Below are 23,346 nucleotides of genomic sequence, written 5' to 3'. Positions count from 1 at the left end.
AATTGCTAAATAATAAAAACAATAAAGTAAAACTATAAAATGCTAAACTGGAGTAAACTACAATACAACAATTAAGAGCATTAGAATAGAAACAGGAATGCATAGTACAAACTGTGAATTTCAAGGAGTTCTGTAGCTGTAATGTCCAAAGAACCTGGGTGAAACCTTCCCTACACAACCCTGCACCAGTGAAATGTAGTGTGTTCAGGGGAAGTAGACAGAGCACCTGGACCTGCAGTGCATCAGTACACATCCACAGAGAGACTAGCAGCTGTAGTAGAGTAATGGAAGAATAAAATCAGCTTGCAGCCTCTCACAAGCCCCCCTCTAATCCTGCTCCTGTTTACCAACCCAGCTTGTCTGTGATGGCTCATATCCGTACAGACAAAAGGGGATACAAGAAAGAAAAGATGGATTAGGTTTTCTCTGGAAGGACTAGACAGAGTTTTATCTGGCACAGTTGTACTGAATTTTCATATAGACACAAATAGCACGTGTTTTAACTATGATATACACCTTTATTAAGCTTGAACATGGAAAAGTACAGGTGCATTACAGTTTGCTCATTTACAGAGGCTGAAGTGGCTGATCTCATATAAAAACATCCCTTCGCAAGTTTTAAAAAACTAATTGATACTTAATGATACTTAAAGGGAGAATAATTAAACTTTTTAATGGGTAATAGTTTTTCCAAGGCATGTGAAAGACTCTTCAGCTGCTTCATTACAAGGTACAAAAGGAATAGTTTTTTTTTTTTTTTAATTTGAAAAACCTGTACTGGCTCGGGGAGAAATTATTTGAACTTCCCTAGGCCTGAAATTGCATTTCACAAAACTCTTATTTCTCAAAACCAACAATTCTTGAAGCAGTTATATGTGTTTGATATGTGGCAGAGTGTCTATGGGTTAAATGCTGTTGGGTGCTTTCGTTTAGTTTGTGTGTTTGTGCCTTTGTGCGTGTACTTGGAATCAGTGATTGACAAGGCTATGACTCTACCACTTTATGCAGTGTTGGTATGTTGTATTTCATATTAGTGGCACTACTGCGCAAATACTAAATTGACCATGAATTCTAGGTCATTTCAAGCCTCATCAATGTTTTTTACACCATCATTTATTAGTTATAGGCCTTTATTTGTTTGTGCCATCACTTGTTCTCATGCTTATTAATATATTTTAAAACCTTTTTAGTAAAAGCCGTCTTAATGCTTGTGTCTTTTGGAAGATCTAACAAGCTGACTTGGAGATACACATGCACACAGACCCTATTTCTTAAGGGCACACACAACAAACACAATTTTAACCATCTGTTGATGACGTCCATCTGTTCATTTAGTGCTGCCTTACAGCCAACCCTTATTACTGTATGCAGGGTAAGTGTGCACTTCCAGACACACACACCCATAACACTTAGATTTGACTTGTGACACAAACACAGATGAAGTAGGTTGATATGGAGTCTCTGCCTCTAAAAATGGATGCTTTTTAAAGAAGATGGAGTTGAGCAAAAATGATGATTTGATTAAGTCTCTGTAAATCCTCTGCCTGAGGAGGAAATTACATCTCTGTTTTGTCCTCAGAAAGAAAATATGATCATCTTTATCATACTTTAATCTGCATTTAGATCCAACAGTCTTTTAATGTCCAGACAGAACTAAGAGATGTCTTTGTCTGCCAACATCGGTCTCCCTGTCCATCTCTGTGCCTACTTGATACTTTATAGACACAATAGTATATGGTAAGACAAGGCAAGTTTATTTGTATAGCATAATTCATGCACAGAGTAATTCAAAGTGCCTTACAGAAATAAAAGACAAGTTAAAAGTACAACAATTATAATAAACATTAAAAACAAAACTACATTAAAAGTGACTGAGTTCAGATAAAACACTAAGAAAAGTCTTTAGTTTGGATTAAACATTGTCAGAGTTGAGGCTTGTCTAACATCATCAAGACTATTCCAGATTTTAGGTGCACAAAACTGAAAGGCTGCTTCTCTGGGCACGAGCAGAAGGCCTGTCCCTGATGTTCTCAGAGTCCAAGATACTTCAAATAGCACCAAAATGTGAGAAATGGACTGTGGTGCTGAGCCATTTAGAGACTTATACACAAGTAGTGCTGTTTTAAAGTCTATTCTCTGAGTGACAGGGAGCCTGTACAGAGATCTGAGAACAGGAGATATGTGGATGTACTTCTGGGTTGTAGTTGGGGCCCAAGCAGCAGCGTTCTGAATGTACTGCAGCTCCCTTACCAATCATTTTCAGAGCCCGGTGAGCAGGCCATTACAGTAATCTTACCTGCTGGAGATAAATGCATGGATGAGTCCCTTCAAGTCTGATTTAGACATGGTCCTTTGATTCTGGCAGTGTTTTTGAGATGGTAAAATGCTGATGATGTAATTGATTTAATTTAATCTTGGTATTAAAATTCAAGTCTGAGTCCATGTTACTTCTAGATTACTAAACTGGTTTCTAGATTTTAGAGAGAGACTCGAGGCAATTGCTGACACTTTCTCTTTATTTCTGTGGCCCAAAGATGATTACTTCGTCTTGTCTCTGTTTAGCTGGAGAAAGTTTTTTTGCATCCACACAGTGGAAGGACACATTATTGCTGCATATTAACTGGCCTAAAAAAAATATGTAAAGATTGAACAGTAGGAGTCCCATGATGGACCCCTGGGGAACCCCACATTTCAAGGCCATTTGGTCTGAGACAGTTAAAAATTTCAACAAAGCACTTCCTGTCTTCAAGATAGGACTTAAACCTTGTGCACTGTTCGAAAACACTACCCTTTCGGTACGTTCAGAATGAAAACATCCACTAAAATAAACTGCTGTAAAAATTTATTTTTTCAACTTTTTTTTGCATAAATCTGTTAATCAGCTTCAGTTCTGATCGTAACTACTAAATGATTTTAAAATCCTGAAATTTGTTAACATTTAGTAGTGTTGATATAGTTGATCATAGTAGTATTTAGTAGTATTGATTTAGTTTTGATTTCAAAACTACTAAATACTACTATGATCAACTATATCAACACTACTAAATGACAATGTTTAAGTCCACAGTTACAAATTAATTACCTGGTGACATGGTTGATGATTTAGATACATATAACTTGAATGGTGCAAACACTCATAATCCAGTTAGGCTAATATGATTACAGTATATTAAATTATATTGATTAATACAGACAAATTATACATCTGTTTGTGTGTGACTTTCACACATCTCCCCACACCAATACCGCCTTCAAGTTAGATCCTGTTAAAGGGCATTAAGATGTCTTATGGCTGGTCTCTGGCCTGGCTCTGAGGTCTTTGAGGTGCACAGGTCAGAACGTCCAGTCCATGGGGTTTTCCTGAAACAATACATCTGTGTGTTCGCTCACTGGTCACAGTTTAAGTAGAGTGTTTTGTTTAGGGTCAGCTAGAGTTTGAAATTGTCCTAGTAGAGGCATAGAAATCAGTTAGCGTTGAAATATGAATATCCAACACTTAATGTACAGGAGACTCTTCTGAAGACAAGTGGTGCCACAGAGCAGCTTGAAAAAAGGTGGATATTCTTATGGCTTTCTTTCATGCACTTCTGTTCTTCTTCTCTTCTGTTATTTCTGAGTCTGTCCCAGATCATACAACCATCTGCTCTAGTGTTTTATTGAAAACAGCATCCTCAGGGCCTGCTCCACACACAAACACTGCACTGCATTTCTGGGACTAGTTTCTGACTTCTGTGTCCACCGGCTCAGACTGATAATTTGGTTTTAGTTTTTGTCTTTGTTTGCATAAGTCAATTTTCTCTCTGTTACGTAAATGTATTTTTAGATTTCCATACTTAATTAGAATCATTTACTTGGAGAAAATGTTGATTAATATTAATGTTGATCTCCACCCAGTCTGCATTCATGTTAGCAGATGTTAACATCGAGAGAGTTTACCGCAAGACAGTATTACTTGAAGTACAGTTGCAAGAAAAAGCAATGGCACTGTTTGCATTTTCCTTATTTTTCTCAACAGTAAGGAAAATGTTAATAAAAAATGCTAATAAAATCTGATCTGCCTTCATCTCTGCCTCAGGTTGTCAAGCTGCAGGGTATCTGCCCAATGAAATTCTACTCTCAGAAATCCAGTAGTTGTGTTGTGATTCTGTAAAGCATGATTTTTGGAATGAAGGAAACATTCAGTATTATGTGTGCGTCTCTGATAATCATATTGGGTTTTGGATGAACAAACAATGCCTGTATGGGAGTAGAATTATTATTAATGGGATTTGTAGCTGGTAAAACTTCATTGAGGGAATCATTGATAACAACTAAATAAAACTAAGAGGGTAGACAGTTGTCATAGGCATTGCGCCAAACTGGCTATTGTCAAACCTTCATATGAGTAACATATCTAATTGATGTTGGTAATAAAAATCAATAATTTCTTAACATTTGTAGGATATAGTGATATAAATAAATAAATATGTATACAGTCAGCCATGAAGTAGACTGTATGTTTAAATATAGACATTCTTTCTTATCTTCTTACATATTTGTGCTGTTTCAATGATTCAGTTTCTCTTTAAGAGAAATGGTAATTACAAGAAGTGAAATCAACACCAAAAAAGAAAGAGTACTCCTTTATATGAAACACAGCAGATAAATGAGGGTATTTTTCCTATACACATTTCCTAAAGGAAAACGCTTCATGCTCACTGTTCATTACCATCAAAATGGGACTACACATAATAACTCTCTTAGCTCCGTTCTTCTTTAATGTAGATTTAAATATTGCTTTGTTACACTATGATAATGTAGCCCCTTTATTCACCAAATACACATGCATACAGCTAGCATCTACTCATTGGTTAGTGGTTTATGGTAAAACCCTATGGGAGATGAAACTGGCTCATTGATATTAGTATAAAGAGTTATCATCTTTCTTCATAACTAGCTGATAAGAACATTAGCAGAGTCCAGAGAGAAGGAACACAAGTTCACGTTGTGTTCCTTCCGGCACATCGCAGCACCTTATAAAACTCTCAGGGATTCTGTCATTTTAATACAGGCCTGTGGCTAATAAGTTGTGTAAATGAAAACCAGCAAACACAAAATCTCTTGTCTTGAATTTACAGTGGAAACCTCTGGACATGTCGGCTTCAAAACCAATTGCACAGTTTTGTTCCATGAAATGTGTACTGCTGAACCACATTACCCACTATAAGTTGCACTTCTCTTGCTTGTCCTATGACTTATACAGCAAAGCGACTTATATGTGTATATTTACAGTAACTTTGTCAAGTACTCACTTGCATTAGATGACACTCTTTGCACTCTTGAATTAATTGAAGATAATATTTTACCCCTGAAAAAGTAAAAACTCTTACGTTCACGCTAAACTACAACTCTTAATGAAACAAGTGAAAATGCCACCCAAAAGCAAGAGATATACTGCAGACTTCAAAGTGCAGGTAATAAAGTCTGCAGCTGAAACATAGTTTGGAGTTCATGTCATTCAGACAACCTGAGAGAGGAGGCAGACACGCCGCTTCATTTCTTTTTTATGACAATTCTTCATGAGCTAAAGTGGTAATTGTAGCGTGTTGGTGGCACTAAAAAAATTAGGGAATGTTGAAATGGTCACTCATCCACTGTGGATCAGGAATTTCAGTGTGAATTTTAATATGAAAAAACATTGTACCTAATTGGTAATTGATAGCTGAGTAAGAAAGCTCTTCCTGATATTCCTTAAATTTTACAAATCCAGGCAGGAAATTGTTGGACAAAAAGGTTGCTTCAGTCTCTAATCACCAGTTAAACTAATTCTGATCATTTGTTCTGGAACTAAAAACTATGTACAGAGAAGCAATCCAACAGAGACATGCCATGGATTGATTGCCCAAGGCCCCATCACGGACCAGCAAGCAATTTAAAATGCCTCTGTGTATATTTCCATACACTAACCATTGTTTTTCGAAAATATCTCAACATTCTCGATGTTGAGAACATCATGTACTGTATACTTACAAGGTGGGCAGATAACTCATTTATATTTTGTTGCAAATGTCACTTTGCTGCTATTCATCCCATTAATGCATTGCTGTCTCTATTTATCTATTTTTTTCATGAGCAAAAACAAATCTTGTCAGTGGAGTGTAAAAGGATTTTCAGTTTATATTAAGAAAATTAAATCAAAATTTCCAATCTTTCTTTCCAATGCATTATACCATGACTGCTGGATTGAAACATATAAGCAGTCCATCTCTGTATCCTCTCTCTTTCTTTCTCTGCTGAGTTATGGAGCAGAACACTGAACACTGGGATGTGTCAGAGTCTGAAACTTCATTGCTGAGATAAAAATGGCGACAGGATTCTAGTGGGAGCTCATTCTTTGCCTTCTCTCTGCTTCTCTTCAGTTTAACTCAACACATCTAATCATTTGATTTAAACAACTTACTATGTAGCAATACACACTGAATCATCTGGATTAAATAATCCAGTTTTCTAAATATTTAGGCTGTTGTCATAGATGCAGTATGCGATTTTGCATTGTCCTGCTGAAATATGCAAGGCCTTCCATGAAAACCTGGATATATCTTTCAGCATTGATGGTGCCTTTCCAGATGTGTGAGCTACCTATTCCATAGGCACTAATGCACCCCCATACCATCAGAGATGCAACTGATGGTATGGGGATGTTGAACTTAACGCCTATAACAAGCCAGAATGTCCCTTTCCTCTTTAGTCCGGAGGATGTGGAGCCAATCATTGCTAAAAAGACAGTCAAACATTGATTCATTTGGCTACAGAACAGTTTTCCTCTTTGACACGGACCATTTAACATGAGCTTTGGGCCAGAGAAGACGGCAGTGTTTCTAGATCATGTTCATATATGGCTTCTTCTTTGCATGATAGAGCTTTAACTTGCATTTTTGGATGGCGAACTGTGTTCACAGACAGTTACTTTTGGAAGTATTCCTGAGCACATGCAGTGATGTCCATCAGGGAATCATGCCTGTTTTTAATACAACACCATCTGAGGGCATGAAGATCACGGACATGCAGTATTGTGTTTCAGCCTTGTCCCTTACACACAGAGATTACACCCAAATTCTCAGAATCGTTTGATGATATTATGTACTGTAGGTGATGATATATTTAAAGTCTTTGCAATTTTAAGTTGAGGAACATTATTCTAAAATTGTTTGAGAATTTGGGGAGACAGTTTTTTACAGATTGGTGAACCTCGTGCCATTTGAACCACATCATCCATATTTCTGACAAACTCTGACTCTACGATGCTCTTTTTATGTCCAATCATGTTATTGACCTGTTGCAAGTTTTTTTTTCTTTTTTCTTTTTCAGTTTAAAAATATGATGGTCAGTATTCTTTTGTAAATAAAAATGGGTTTTTGAGTTTTGCAAATCATTGAATTCTGTTTTTCTGTAGATTTTACAGTGTGCCATGTGTTTTGGAATTTCGGTTGCAATACAGATACACTATAGTAGTAAGTAGTCCTTTTAGGGGAATAAATTTGCCTTTTTGCACAGTGATCCACATTTAAAAACACATAATAGTAAGGTTAGCAAGGTTAATCTCTTGCAGAATTTAAACCCCCTAATTTGTAAAAACCCATTTTGGTAACTACAGTTTTCCAGTCTTCTCTACAAGCTTTACCTAGATTTGGACAGCTTGTCCCATTCTTCATGGCAGGCCCTTTTTGAGCTTTCATCGGATTGGATTAGTGAACTGCCATGTCCTTGTCTGTTCACAGATGTCCTGTGGGATTTGGCTGGGCAGCTCAGGGGACACTCAGAGAACTGTCCTGATCCCACTCCAGTGTGGTCTTACCTGTTTACTTTGGCTTTTCTTTAAGGGCCTCTCTGTATTTCATCCTTACCTCGGTACTGACTAGTTTCCCTGTCCCTTTGCCCCTCTGACACACACACACATACTTGTATTTCTATAGTTGTGAGGACACTCATAGACAAAATGCTTTCCCTAGACCCTAACCATCACAACTAAATGCTTCATCCTAACCCTAATCCTAACCTAAACCTAATTCTAACCCTAATCCTAAAACCAAAACTTGTGAGGACCAGGAAAGTGAGGACCAGTGAGGACTTTGTCAAAATGTCCTTACTTTGATAGAAATATGCTCAAAATGGTACTCACAAAGATAGCAATACAAGTACACACACACATGCTCTACTGTAGGGGTGTTGTTAAGAGGTGATGAGCAGTACCTGGTGTTCACCAGACATAGTGCTTAGTGTTCTGTCCAAACAGTTCAGTGTTAGTCTCATCAGAGCAGAGAATCGTATTCCTCATGCTCTCAGAGTTCTTTAAATGCTGTTTGGCTAACTACAAGCTTTTACACACAGTGGTGTCTATCGAGCCATCCTATTATAAAAGATCAGACTGATGGAGTGCTCCTATCATGGTCAGGAGCCCAATGGTGCCCGATGGAGAGTTTCAAAAGAACATAAATTATGTTTTTATTCAGTGTTACTCATAAAAAAGTGGGTGTAACCTTGAAGACCATCAGATGTCCTAAATTCATTTCCCTTATAAAACAACTGAAGTTACTTCTTATTTATGGTAGAAGTAGAGCCAGATTTAACATAGGAATCTCATAGGAATCAAATATTTTATCCCCCTTGGAATCCATCTAAAGCCAAATTTAGTCACCATATTCTGGATATAGGTGTAGCTTCTGACTTTGTCCAGCTGATTTTATATCCAGACACTTTAGAATAGGATTGGACTGCATCAAGTAAGGTAAGGATCTTTTACTATCTATCTGGATCTTTTACCAAGGCCAGAATGTCATCACCATATAAAAACAATTTGTGTATCATAAAACAAGATTGCAGTTATTGTCATTGAGTAGCATCAGTGTGGTATGAGAAAACGAACATTTCCATTGTCCATAGTGTCACTAGAGTAACTTGGAGATGTGACACCAAATGTCTTGGAACATTGATTTGGATTGCCACACACCCTGTTTTCATCACCATGAAATGAAGAGAGAGGAGATAAAAACTGTTTTCATTTCTTTAATCCACATCATTCAGGAAGAAAGAACACACTTAATTTTGTGTTTTAATGTGAGGATATCTCCATCCCCTCTTATAGAACAGATGGCACAGATATATATTAAAATACTTAATAATACTTCCAGTAACAGTCAGTCAGTGAGGAAAATAGTCAACAACTTTCTATGGCAGCCCACATCAGCCAATCAGAATAATTGTTTCTGTTTAATCGTTTTCTCTTGTCTTACGTGGTGTTGCTTTACTGTCAGCTTTTGTAACATCCTCTTCCTACCTCCAACACCCTCCACCCCCAAAGCCCCAAGCAGCAAACCAATTAAAATTTCGGTGAGGGCAGGTTGGTGCTAAAGGCCCTCAGATGGGAACATGCTGCCTGCATTTGAAATCACACAGATGGAGTGACACATGGAAAAGACAGGTAGCATATGGAGGGAGAGGAAATAGCATGAGTGCAGGGACATTGACAGAAGAGTGAGCGACATTGAGCAATGTGCAGGGGGATTTGAGAGAGAGAGAGTGAGCACTGAGGAAAATAGGGTGAGAGACTGTGAGTCAGCTGCAAGCTTAGTTCTCTCTGCTCCAGGGACACCGGGAAGTGTTAAAGGTGAAGTAATTATAAGCTATCAATGCTGCACAGAGCCCCATACTGGATAAATGACATGCTATCAGTTTACACACTCCCCCATCCCTTGTGTATGTTCTTGCACTGCTATCTTAGTGGAAACCAATTTAAATGTTAGACCTTCAGAATGAGGACATGTTTATGAATTCATTCTTTTGTACCAAGTCAAATCAGGAAGTGGTGCAGTAAAATTCTCTTAAACTTTTGGAACACTGTGTGATATAACAGAAAGCTCTGAAACACATGAGGGATGTTGTTGTGAATATGTTTTGACAAGACTAAAAATAATTACGGAATCTTAAATGCTAAAAAAAATGCTGTTTTATGTTTAGAGAAGAAGGAAAACTACGACAAAAGTTGGCATAATGTGATAGCTTCCCCTATTCTTGACTCTTTGGTTCTCAATATTCAGCACTTTGACAGTGGTGGCCCAAATTCAGAAGTCAGTTTGCCAATGTTAACTAAATATGAAAGTAACATGCAACTTTTTGATTTAAGTCTGAAATTTAATTGTCATTAATGGTGATGAGTGGTATGACAACATATTTGACCCAATAATTTTTTGTACTGTGGGTCTTTTATGATTCTGGAGATGGTACTAGTGTTGCTAACTGCAACAGCTCATTTGGTTCCTTGTTCAGTATTCTAATGCTTAGGTAAAATAGTATGAACTCATCTGGCTACCTACTGTGATAAGAGTCTTTGCCTCAAACAGATGGCAAACATTATCAGTATTAATGTTACTTGCTTGTCCTTCATCCCCTAATACATCAACCACTCTTTTTTTCACCTTGTTTACAAACGTCATAACAATTATTGAGAAAGAAACTTCACTCTGCTGCAGTAACATTTTGCGATACTATGTAGAGAAATAATCAGCTACAAAACAAGGTCATGTACATGACATCAAAAACAACACAATTAATATGCACACTCACCACCAACTGGACAGGGTTGTGAATTACCTTAGATGTCTGTGTTCTAATCTGTCATTGTGTGAGGCATGGGTAAGTCCTTGGTTAGGAGAGGAGAAAATAATGATCATGGTGTAGGATAGTAAAATGCATTTAGGACATGCCTTCTTTTCATTTTTGGGGGTAGGAGGTTGCGCCAATCCTGCCAAATGAATGTTTGTTTTTTTTGTTGCCCCAGCGTATCAGTCCATAATGACCCTGACAGACCTGTCATATTAAATGTGTACATTATCTTGTTTGTGTGCATTGAATAGAACACTAGTGTTTGCTTTTGTGATCAGTCAGTCATTTGGATTGTCGTGTGTGAAGTGTTGCCTGACAGCGCATTGCATGAACAGTGACTCCAACTGGACTGATGTCAGAGAGGATTGCGTGGATGCAAGCTCCTGCAGAATTTACAGTACAAGACACTATCATAATGATAGCTCTTGAATAATATCCCAAACATGATCTTGAACTAGATATACAGAGATTAAATTTATCTCACTTTTCTCACTGGTATAGTAGCATATTCAATCTTTTCTCTTTTTTCAAAAAAAAAAAGTATTTTGATGGGGATTTGTCAGCATAAAAACATTGTGTCCACTTATTTTCTTATGATTCAGCATTTCTATCTATCATTTTATTGGCATTATACAGGATGAAAACTTTTTTTGTCTTTGTGTAAATGCTATTTTTATTAAGAAAATGTTTATAAAAGTTTTTTTAAATTTTCTTCAAATTGCCTGTGATTTACATGGGATGCATTCAGTTGTAATAGCATTTGAAATAATAAACCTGTTTTGTTTAATCTCAGGAAGACCATATTTACCATTTTAATGCAATGTGTATACAGTAGTAGTTCAAAGTGTCACACTCTGTCGCGGTGGTGACTGTTTGTCATTTGTACCACAGCATGACATGTGTTACACTATAATGTCTCTAGACTGCACTCAGTTTACACTCACACATATAGCAGCCTGTTCATGCACAGACCATACTGAAACCCATACTATAATGCATGCATACTGAAGTAAATAGAAAGCCCTGTGGTCAAGGTTTGCTGTAAACTTATTTTTTGTGGATCTTTGTTACTTTACTTTGATATTTTGGACATTTTCCCTTGATTTTGTGGGGACAATCAGCCAACCCTCTTTCCTAAAACATTCCTGTACAACTAAACTGAAAACATAGATACGACTTGTATGTATTTGATTGTTTGATTATATTTCAATATCACATAGTATTTGAATGTTCAAGCTTTTACTACAGTAACACCCCAGTGTGATAGGGAAGGTTTGGCTGAGCTGAACAGCGCATGCAGGAGACCAGAGTTCAATCCTGTTTGAAGTTGCACTTCAAGATAGGGATTATTTTTAATTTTCACTGAGAGACAGTGCACACTACACACAATAAAATTTTAAGTAAATTGTTTAAGCTGTAGTTAGAAAACTGTCTTTATGCTGGTGGATCAGATATTTTGACAGTTTGTAGCCTACATGTATACCCAGCAAAATCACCAGTGTTAAATCAACACTAAAATGTTTTAAACACGTGAACAGTGAAAATATATAAACACATGTATATTGTAGTGGTGGGAACATTTACTCATAAATGAGTACACGCAGGTTTTTGAAGCATGATAGCCTAAGGTTATTACCCAGGCTGTGAATTACAGCATGTCCCAAGGGCTGCAGAAGTGATGACAATACATAGCCTACTGCCAAGATACTGGTGATGTTGAATTCCTGGATCAATAAGTCAATAGCAAAACATTGTTAAAGTACATGCAATGCATTTTGCAAAGTATACAAGCTACAGCTAAATTTCATCAGAAAAAGCTGTTTCCACACTGGTGAGTGTTCCTGTGCACTTGTCTCACAGCGGCTGCAAAGAGATCAGTTTGTCCAGCTCAGACCTTATAGCTTCACAACCAACAGAGACCAGAAGAGAAGGATTGAGGTTTCTGCCGTTTATTAAAACTGAACATAAGTGATAAAATCGTATGTTTCAGATATTACTGCAAATAACATGAATAACAAATTAACTAATCTACCTCCAGGTGATTTTGATTATTAGTAGTCAACGTGGCATTGTAGTTTGATCACCGACTCTACGACTGTAATTACTTAGTGAGGACAATTTGGAAAATTATTGGGTGCGGCAGTAAATGAGACACCAGCTGATTCAGAGAATAGAGAGAGGCAAGTATACCCTACTTTTGATGAAGTCTCGCCCAGGCTGGCTAGCGGTACCCCACGATGTCGTGCAGTCTGTGGGTGTTCCAGAGGCGGGCTTCGGGTTGACGAACCTGAACCACCGCTTCGTCACCCAGAGGATCAGAAGGGTCCGTAGATACCTTGACTGCGTTAGCTGCTGGGTTGCTGCCGTCAGTGATTCGGGAGAAACGCAAAAAACTTTGCTCTCTAACTTGTCACTGGTAACTTGAGCATTGACGAAAAATGAACTATTTTAAAGATTGTGTGCAAAGTTATTAAACAACTAAATAGAAAATGAACTAAGAAAATCAATTAAAACCAGCAAAAGTAGATGGGGAAAAATATCAAAAACGGGCAAAAAATAAGGAGAGTGGAGGAAGAAAAGCAAGAAGAAGGTGAAAACAGAGAATGGTCTCAACTTTTATATGCTCTCGCCAAGAGGCGGGGGAATTCAAAGCCATAAAACTAATTACTAAGACTACAGAGAGGGAAAATATTAATCCTTTGTTCAAAATTGGGTTTCAGAGCATTTCATTAAACAGTGTGATTACTTCACTGCCACCTTGACTATTGTTGTACTTTCCTATTACTCATGACTACGTTAACACCAGTGGATATTTAGAATCAAGAAAATGATGAGTATTATGATGATGTTTCATCATAATACTAATTCAATGACAGTTGTAAATTGATCACCTGATGACACAGATTATTTAACCCTCCTGTTGTCTTCGGATCAATTTGACCCATTCTCAAAAGTTAATATATGATAACTTTGGTTTTCTTCCATATAATTAACTCAAGATGAAACAAGTTCACTACAAAAGGTGAAACTAACAAATTTTATGCCTCATGCTTTATAAGCAGTCAAAACAGGTTGGGTAAATTTGACCCGGGAGGACAAAAGGTGTGTTGTAATGTCTTCAAATTGACTACACTGAGTGCTCCATCAGTTCTTTAAGTTGAATCCTCTAACAAAAACAGTAATGAATTATGACCAATGTCTGGCTAACCTCTGAGGTCTGTTAAGGTTCACAGGTTGGAGGACCTGTCCATTTCGCTCCTGTTCATGGATGCTTGCCTAGTTATAGATTGGATAGTGTCCTGTTTAGTGTTAGCAGGGGTTCACAGATAAAATAGTCTTTAGAATGTCTCCTTTAAGGCTGTTTTTTTGAACATCACTCAGTGGTAGTGGACTTTAAGTTGAGTCGGGCAAACAATTACTGTATGACATGTTTTCTTATACAGGATCCCACCCCTACTTTTTAGTGTTAAATGAACACTTTCAGAGTTTAACACTGGGGATTTTGTGTAGGGATGTTATTTTTAATAGACACACTAATAGACATTGTCCTGAGAACTGATTAGTTCCTGAATGAAACAAAACAAGGCTGGAAGTTTACATTGAGATTTAAATGCATTCATCAAAAGATATTCACACATTTTTATATAGGAAACCATTTCCATGGCAACCACCCCTACTGCCACCCTGTACTGCTCTGTTGAACAATTTGTTTTGGGAAATTTACTACGATTTACCATGAGGGAAAACAACTTTAGGCAGCATGGTGGTTGAGTGGTTGCCTCATAGTGAGAAGGTCCTGGGTTCGCAACCCGGCCTTTCTGTGTGGAGTTTGCATGTTCTGCCTGTGCTTGCCTGGGTTTACTCTGGGTACTCCAGTTTCCTCCCACAGTCCAAAAACATGCATGTTAGGTTGATCGGTGACTCTAAATTGCCCATAGGAGTGTGTGAGGTTGTTTGTCTTTATGTGTCTCTATGTGGCCCTGTGATGGACTGGTGACCTGTCCAGGGTGTACCCCTGCCTTCCACCCAAAGAGAGCTGGGATAGGCTCCAGCAGATCCCTGTGACCCCGGTTAAGGAATAAGCGTAGGAATAAGGTATAGAAAATGGATGGAAAACAACCAAACCACAACCAAACCAAGATAAAAGTAAACATTTATGTTTTACATTTATTTTACACATCCAAAGGATGAACACGAAAGATACAATGCAAGATCTATCTATCTGACAATATCTATCTATCTTTGAATGCAAGATAGAAAATAAAAACAGATACACAGTTCAATATAAGTACATACTGTACAGCACAGTGCAGCAACATCTGCTGTGTTAAATCAAAATTTTTGAATGTCAACAGTTTTTAGTGTTAAATTCACACTGGTGTTTTGCTGTGTGGTTCACATCTGTTTGTATGTCAACCAGTCCAAATGAACACAAGAGCTGAGTTTGGCTCTAGAGTGTATAGTACTGTCATTACAGAGATGAGGCTATTTTGGTAGTGTATGTGCCTAACACATAATGTGCGCATAATTTAGCACTTCTGTCAGTAGAAATAGATTGTCTTAGTAGTATTGATTCTGAATCGACCATTGATCAGTTTATTGTTTAAATACTGCCTGTAATAAAGTCTGTTTATAGATTCACCACTAGAGCTTTGTTTTATCTGCATTAATACAGTGTCATTCATTGTTTATTATGCATGACTAAGGATTTACTTTGTGAAAAAAAGTCATAAAGAGATGACTGTTTTTTTCCTCTGGGACTTCTCCTGCCTATGTACAGTACCTACATCTGCTACTATGTAAATATTTTATGCATCTCCATGTGTGGCACCAGATTACTCCTCCCTTCCTCAGACTATGCAAAATTCTGCTTTTAAGTCTAATGATGCAACTGAGAGAGTAGTTATTATTTTACTGAATAGTTGTGCAGTTGTTATATTCTTACACATATTCTTAGCATGTCTAGCATGTTTATTCTGTAGCCCATTTATTCTGTAGCCCATTTATTCTGCTGGACCCCTGCCTTCGGACTTTAAAAAAAGGTATAAACCTACTTTCTATAGTGCGTTAAGATTTTTTCTTTGACTAGATACACATACCTTTTTTTTTTTATCTGTGGCAGTGCCTATATATTTGCACATCCACACATCCCTGGTTAAGGAATAAGCGTTTTTCCATTAACTCTCCTATTATCCTTGGGGTGAGTTTGACCCAAATCACTGTGCAATATCTCAAAATAATAATAATAAAAATAATAATAAGAAGAAGTACTTTATTAATCCCCAAGGGGAAATTCCATTGTTACAGCAGTTATTCTAATTTAAAGTTATTAAATTTAATATTATTTAAATTATAGTAATTAATAGTAATTAATAAAGTAATAAATGGTTGACATAATTTTTACAGTTCAGTTCAGTACACATCGGTGTTTTGTTTGTTTAGGTTGTGCTGGTTTGTAGCCAGTGACTAATTTTGAACCAGTTCTATGCATTTTGACAGTCAAAGGACAGGTTCTTGGCCATTAATACTGGTTCTAACTTCTCTGCACCAAATCTCTGCTAATGTAGAAAACAGAAACTGGGGGGAAGATTATAAGACCAAGTGTGACCATGTTCAGATGCCAGTGTAAGATTGCAAACCCAGGAGTAATACTACAAAGGAAATACTGAAGTGCCCAGTAGTTCACAGTCATCTGTTATTCTGATCCACATTAGCATTGCTGGGAAAACAGACATATTCAAACATATACAGTGATGTAATTATGTAGCCCAATGTTGCTCTCTAGCCCACGTATAAGCAAACCGGTTGTTGGGAGGTTCACAAGTTGAACCCGCTCTAAACAAAATAGAGGTAAGAAAGGAGAATGTGCCTGACGCACCTGAAGATAATATTGAGGAGGGCTCTGATTAAGGTACCCTCCTCTCAAGAGAATGAGATTCTTAGTGTTGATCCTCCTGTTGTCTCTCAAACACAATCAGACATGTTACCTAATAATATAAATTAAAGAGACCTGTGAAAGTTCATCTAAATTTCTAATATCTATTATAGCCTTTTCAATTGAAGGTGTTCAAAACAGAAAAAAATATTTCTTTTTCCAAGTTTAGGTCAGATGGGAATACTGTGGGTCTGTCCTAGTGATTTTCTGCCTCAATGACCACACTGACATTGTCTGCCCAGTGCACAGAGGGCAGTTCCTTAGTTCAGTAGCAGTATAGAAACACAGTGGCTCAGCCAAGCTTCTGTGAACATCATTACACTCATGTCACTGAGGAGTGACATGGAGGCAAGAAACAGACTGCACAGTGCTGGTCTGTACTGGATGGACATTATTACTCATAGCCCAGTTTTCTTCCCCACTTCTGCTGCTCTTGTCTTCATCAATGGCATTGCTTTGCCAAGGCCATTGTACCTCCGACACTCTATAGAGAGCAAAGTACCTCCAGTAGAATAAACACAGTATGAAAATTGTGTTTATCCCTAATATAAGGTAGCTGTGATGTCTTATCGTATACACATGCTACTACTGCGCAAAAGAATAAATTCAAAACAAGACTTTGATGTAAGAATCCGATCTACACTAAGGTCAGGCATGTTGAACTGATGGTCAGAGTGCAGAGAGAGAGAGCGAGCTTGCCCTTCGCAAGCTTTACTAACAATAATATATGTTTGTGTGTGACATGACAATATGGGGTACTGGCATCTACGATACATAAACATGTCACACACGCCTCACACCACACACACACACACACACACACACACATTGAGAGAGCAAAGTGATTGTTGCTGTGTGATGGATGTTTGTAGTCAGTCTTCTACTTAGGTTACATCTTTTAAGATGATGTGAGAAAGTGAAGGAGAGGGCTTACAGAGACAGCTGAAGGGAGAGAGAGAGCAGGTGAACTATCACACTCACACGTGTTGTGACATGTTTTCTGTGTAAGTGTGTCTGTGTGTTTGGCAGAGTGGGAGTGAATGTTTCTGTCAGAGGTGATTTACAGGTTTTGGAAAGATGATGACAAAAGACTGAGAGGATGGTAGGGGAGAGATTGAGTATAGATGCCACAATAATCATAGGGCTCTGAACGTAATGGTTTCTATTGACTGTGGTCCTATTATCACAGATTTTCATACTGTGTAAAAAGACTCACAACTTGACATATAGAACGCATCAAGTGGGACTCAATGCAAATTCCAATCATAACTTAACTGTCTTTATTGTTTAAATACTGTCCGTAGATAAGGTTACCTGTAGACAACTGTAACCATCCTGTTCCATCAGACTCTTTTTTTGTATTTGGCTATTAGATTTAGACACTAAAATTAAGTTGTTACGTTTCAACCCCAAAGTTATCTGGCAAAGACACTTTGGTTGTGTTGACTATAAAACGATTTGGTTTAGTTTTGCCCTTAAAACTACTTGGTCAGGCCTTAGCACTAAAACTGCTAGTTACATACTAAAATATGTGGGTAGATACAAGCACTAAAAGACACTGTTTTGGTTTTGGCACTAAACTACTGGGTAAAGTTTAGTCATTGAAAGTACTTGAAGAAACTGAAGTCGCTGTATTTAATTCCCTGAGAATTAAATTAGATTTTAAAGGACATTCTGACATTTTTTTTTGTAAAATATTCGTATTTGGTATTTTAGTGAGATTTTCAAACTGATATCAGTCAGTCTCATATGAGTTAACGCTGTAGTCAAGAAATAAGCTATACTTAGGCAGAAATGTTTGGGATCAATGCTTTAACTGAGATTTTAGTATATTTTAGCCAAGTCGGAAGGAGAAATGTAATTGTAGCATCTGGGATAAATTATGTAATTAAAATCAGTGCTCCCAAACCTTGTAGGTGCTCTTTTCATGTACGACATTCCTGCTGAGTTCCCACATTAAAATTAATCACCCTGCCTCCTTCCTTCCTGCCTTCTACTTTATCCTTTTATTCATGCTATCATAGGTTGTCTTCTATTTCCTTTCTTTGACTCTCTTCATGTCCTCCTGTTCCCATTTCAATTACCATCCTCCTTCCCACACGACCACCTCACGGCCAAATGCTTTCTTGTTTTCTGTCAGCTGTGAAGGTTGACTGTGTCAGCCCTATTAACAGCAGGCTGATTTTATTCATCAGAGAATAGACGACAACAAATTGGTAGTTGTCAGCTGGAGTGTTAACACACCAGCAGACTTCCCAGTGCCCAGAGATGTAGCCTGTTGTATGGGAAGGCAAGGTTTAGTGGAGCTGGACAGCGATGCACTTTTGTGCAGGAGACCAGAGTTCAATCATGTTTGAAGCTGCACTTCAAGATAGGAATTATTTTTAGTAAATAAAATTTAGGCTGTAGTCAGAAAATTGACTTGTGCTAGAGGATCAGATATTTTGGCAGTTTGTACATGTCTACACAGTCAAAAGCCTTAAGTGTTACAGGAGAGCACACTGAAATTGGGCAAATTCAAAGAAATAGAACATTCTTATTTCTTATATCTTGTAGCTTTCATGTTTTATACAAGAACAGAAACTAAATTCTTCACGTCTGTTGTGCAGAAAGTGTTACTCTTGTTTTAACATTTTCTTGGGTCTGGGACTGTAAAGTCTTACATTTTTTTGTGCTCTAGAGGATGGCACTGCTTTGGGTGGTAAAGTAAGTGGTATTACCTGTTTTTAGTAGAACATTTGTATATTCTTGTCAAATATATGTCTGTTTTGCAGTGTATGCTACTCTGCTTCTTGTCAGACTTTTGTAATGTGAAGATATTTCAGATATTTAAAGTCCTCAGAGTCTTGCTCTCAACAATGCTCTTATCTTATGAGATGGTCTAAGATAAGACTTCTCTGATGTTGTTGTATTGTAGACTGTTCTCCATTTTGTTTTTATAGTCCTCCTTAGCCTGCTTTATTTTCTCTTCAGCTCATGTTGGAATGTTTGAGCCATTCTTTGTCTCCATCTTTAAATGCCTCGTTTTTCTGGTTATGGTGTGCATTCAAAGCAGTCCCTTAGAGACTCAGTTGCCTCAGGTGTCCATTTCATGACTGTGACAGTTGTTGCAGGTTGCTTCAGTACACAGGGATTATAACAGGTCTGCAGTAAGACCAGGTTGTGATCTGATCTTCCAAGTGGTGGTGAGGCAGTAGTGGTATAGGCCTCCTTGACGTTTGCATACAGCAGATCTAGTGTTCAGATAAAACAGAAGTCTGTCTGCTCAGTGAGTTCTGCAAGTTACAGTTGGCATGGGAACCATAAACATTTTACTGGTTGATTATCTGACCACATAACAAAAAAACTAGAACAAGACACCACCACTATCCACCTAACAATGTTAAGGTTAATTATAGAAAACATGACTTTCACTCTTCTCTGCTTCTGCTATTTTTGTGTCGTCTGCCACAAACAGCTACATCACTAGCTCTAGTCAATAAATACAGTACATTCATGCTATTTTAACAATCGATTTCCATTCAGCCTGTTGGTTCCCTCCAGTCTGCCAGTCCTCTAACCTGCTGCTGAGCTTGTGAGGCTCAACGCTTGCCTTCCGACCACTTCTTAAAAGCGAACCTCATCCTCTGAATGTCAATCCACTGATGTACCACTGAAGCTCGCCTTTCACCTGTAAAGCTTTCAGTTTAATCAAATGTTTTCTCAACAGCTAAATCTACCCTGCAGCTTTCTAAAAATCCTTCTAAAGATCTATTCTGATTTCATCATTTTTGCTGTTGATAAATAATTGATAACACTGTAAAGCAACTGCACTGCTGCTTTGCCCAGAAATAAAGTACATTCAGCGATTGGAATGGTGGCCAAAACTGCTCATTTGTGGCTCCAGATATTGAAAGTATTCTTCTGAGCGGTCTGAGAACTAGTAAGAAACGCAGCACTGATAGTTTCAATGCTGTGGCTTATCTACCTGCCTGATACTGTGTAGAGTAAGTCCCTCTTGCACCACCAAAAAATCTGTGATTCTGACCAAGATGCAATTCAGTGTGTGATATGACACATCAGTCACAGCCAGCATAAAGTTTTTCAGCTCTTCTGAGGGATCAGACCAGGCAGGCCAGCCTTTGCTCACCATGTCCATCAGTGAGCCTTGAACCCATGATTCTGTTACCATTTCATTGGTTGTACTTCCTTGGGCCACTTTAAGAACAAAAGAACTGTTAGTATACCCAACTCAGACTACAGCACTACAGTGCCACTGTAACATAACCAATGTTATTCACTTCACTCACCAGTGGCTTTAATGTTAGGGCACGTTAATGTTAATTGGCAGCGGTATGTAAGACACACTGGTGACCACTTGCATCATATTGTTGTGTGTTACATGAAGAAAGCTGGTCTCTGTTGAGTGCTGTCTGTGGGAACCAGTTTGGTATTTATCATGGATGGTGTTCCAGAGAGGATTGGGATACTGGGAATTGGTCTACAGTGCTAGGGATATAAATTTTTTTTTTTTAGTAGTCCTGAAATGGTGGCGTAACTGACAATATATTAATCATACTTTCAACATTTCTCACATTGGATGATGAATATAATTATTCTCATGGATTATGTTATTCTACTTCCACAAAAAAAACACATTTTCAGCCCTGGAGATGTGCATCAGCTTGCTCGCACAGGTACAGTGGGTACGGAAAGTATTCAGACCCCTTTAAATTTTTCACTCTTTGTGTCATTGCAGCCATTTGCCAAAATCAAAAAAGTTCATTTTATTTCTCATTAATGTACACTCAGCACCCCATCTTGACAGAAAAAGCCAGAAATGTAGAAATTTTTGCAAATTTATTAAAAAAGAAAAACTGAAATATCACATGGTCATAAGTATTCAGACCCTTTGCAGTGACACTCATATTTAACTCACATGCTGTCCATTTCTTCTGATCCTCCTTGAGATGGTTCTGCTCCTTCATTGGAGTCCAGCTGTGTTTAATTAAACTGATTGGACTTGATTAGGAAAGGCACACACCTGTCTATATAAGATCTTACAGCTCACAGTGCATGTCAGAGCAAATGAGAATCATGAGCTCGAAGGAACTGCCCAAGGAGCTCAGAGACAGAATTGTGGCAAGGCACAGATCTGGCCAAGGTTACAAAAGAATTTCTGCAGCACTCAAGGTTCCTAAGAGCACAGTGGCCTCCATAATCCTCAAATGGAAAAAGTTTGGGACGACCAGAACTCTTCCTAGACCTGGCCGTCCAGCCAAACTGAGCAATCGTGGGAGAAGAGCCTTGGTGAGAGAGGTAAAGAAGAACCCAAAGACCACTGTGGCTGAGCTCCAGAGATGCAGTAGGGAGATGGAAGAAAGTTCCACAAAGTCAACTATCACTGCAGCCCTCCACCAGTCGGGGCTTTATGGTAGAGTGGCCCGACGGAAGCCTCTCCTCAGTGCAAGACACATGAAAGCCTGCATAGAGTTTGTCAAAAAACACATGAAGGACTCCCAGACTATGAGAAATAAGATTCTCTGGTCTGATGAGACCAAGATTGAACTTTTTGGTGTTAATTCTAAGCAGTATGTGTGGAGAAAACCAGGCACTGCTCATCACCTGCCCAATACAATCCCTACAGTGAAACATGGTGGTGGGAGCATCATGTTGTGGGGGTGTTTTTCAGCTGCAGGGACAGGACGACTGGTTGCAACTGAAGGAAAGATGAATGTAGCCAAGTACAGAGATATCCTAGAAGAAAACCTCTTCCAGAGTGCTCAGGACCTCAGACTGGGCCGAAGGTTCACCTTTCAACAGGACAATGACCCTAAGCACACAGCTAAAATAACAACGGAGTGGCTTCGGAACAACTCTGTGACCGTTCTTGATTGGCCCAGCTAGAGCCCTGAACTAAACCCAATTGAGCATCTCTGGAGAGACCTGAAAATGGCTGTCCACCAACGTTCACCATCCAACCTGACAGAACTGGAGAGGATCTGCAAGGAAGAATGGCAGAGGATCCCCAAATCCAGGTGTGAAAAACTGGTGTGTTGCATCATTCCCAAGAAGACTCATGGCTGTACTAGCTCAAAAGGTGCTTCTACTCAATACTGAGCACAGGGTCTGAATACTTATGACCATGTGATATTTCAGTTTTTCTTTTTTAATAAATTTGCAGAAATTTCTACATTTCTGTTTTTTTCTGTCAAGATGGGGTGCTGAGTGTACATTAATGAGAAATAAAATGAACTTTTTTGATTTTGGCAAATGGCTGCAATGACACAAAGAGTGAAAAATTTAAAGGGGTCTGAATACTTTCCGTACCCACTGTATATTAGTATTTAGGTTAATTCATTTTCTAGAGTTAAATCTGAAATTTGAGTGACAATAACATTACAACAAAATAAACAGTGTGGTCAGTGACGGTCGATATTTAAATCTGTGACAAGCTCAGCTGCTGCTGACCTATCAAAACTGTAAAACTAGAAAATAAATCACAGGAAAGAGTTGATTACAAATTACTGCGCCATTATAAGATCATGCTGATGTCTGTGATTAGGATTAATACTTTCTCTTCGCAGTGTTTCTTTTTACTACCTCTACAAGCTGACACTGGCATAGTTTGTGTTTTGGGGTATTCTGCTTCCACCAAGAAACCACTGGGCTTACATTATTGGACACCGTGTTCATTTTTCTAAAGGTCTGTTATTTAGTTGGGTTTGGAAAACTTGAAATAAATAAATAAAAATGAAGAAAGAAAGAAACATGAATCTTATCTCATTATAGAC

At 38.1% G+C, this 23,346-nt stretch overlaps 1 protein-coding gene across 1 annotated transcript in view; it reads left to right on the top strand.

The window, feature by feature from the left end:
* The window catches only part of LOC113132990 (NT-3 growth factor receptor-like), a 168,795-nt gene that overhangs the window by 113,406 nt on the left and 32,043 nt on the right, over nt 1-23,346 (top strand). The window lies entirely within an intron of this gene.

This window comes from Mastacembelus armatus, chromosome 6 (assembly GCF_900324485.2).
Source record: "Mastacembelus armatus chromosome 6, fMasArm1.2, whole genome shotgun sequence".
Lineage (NCBI taxonomy): Eukaryota > Metazoa > Chordata > Actinopteri > Synbranchiformes > Mastacembelidae > Mastacembelus > Mastacembelus armatus.
Note: the sequence above shows the minus strand (reverse complement) of the source record. Positions and strands in the feature narration are given on the sequence as shown.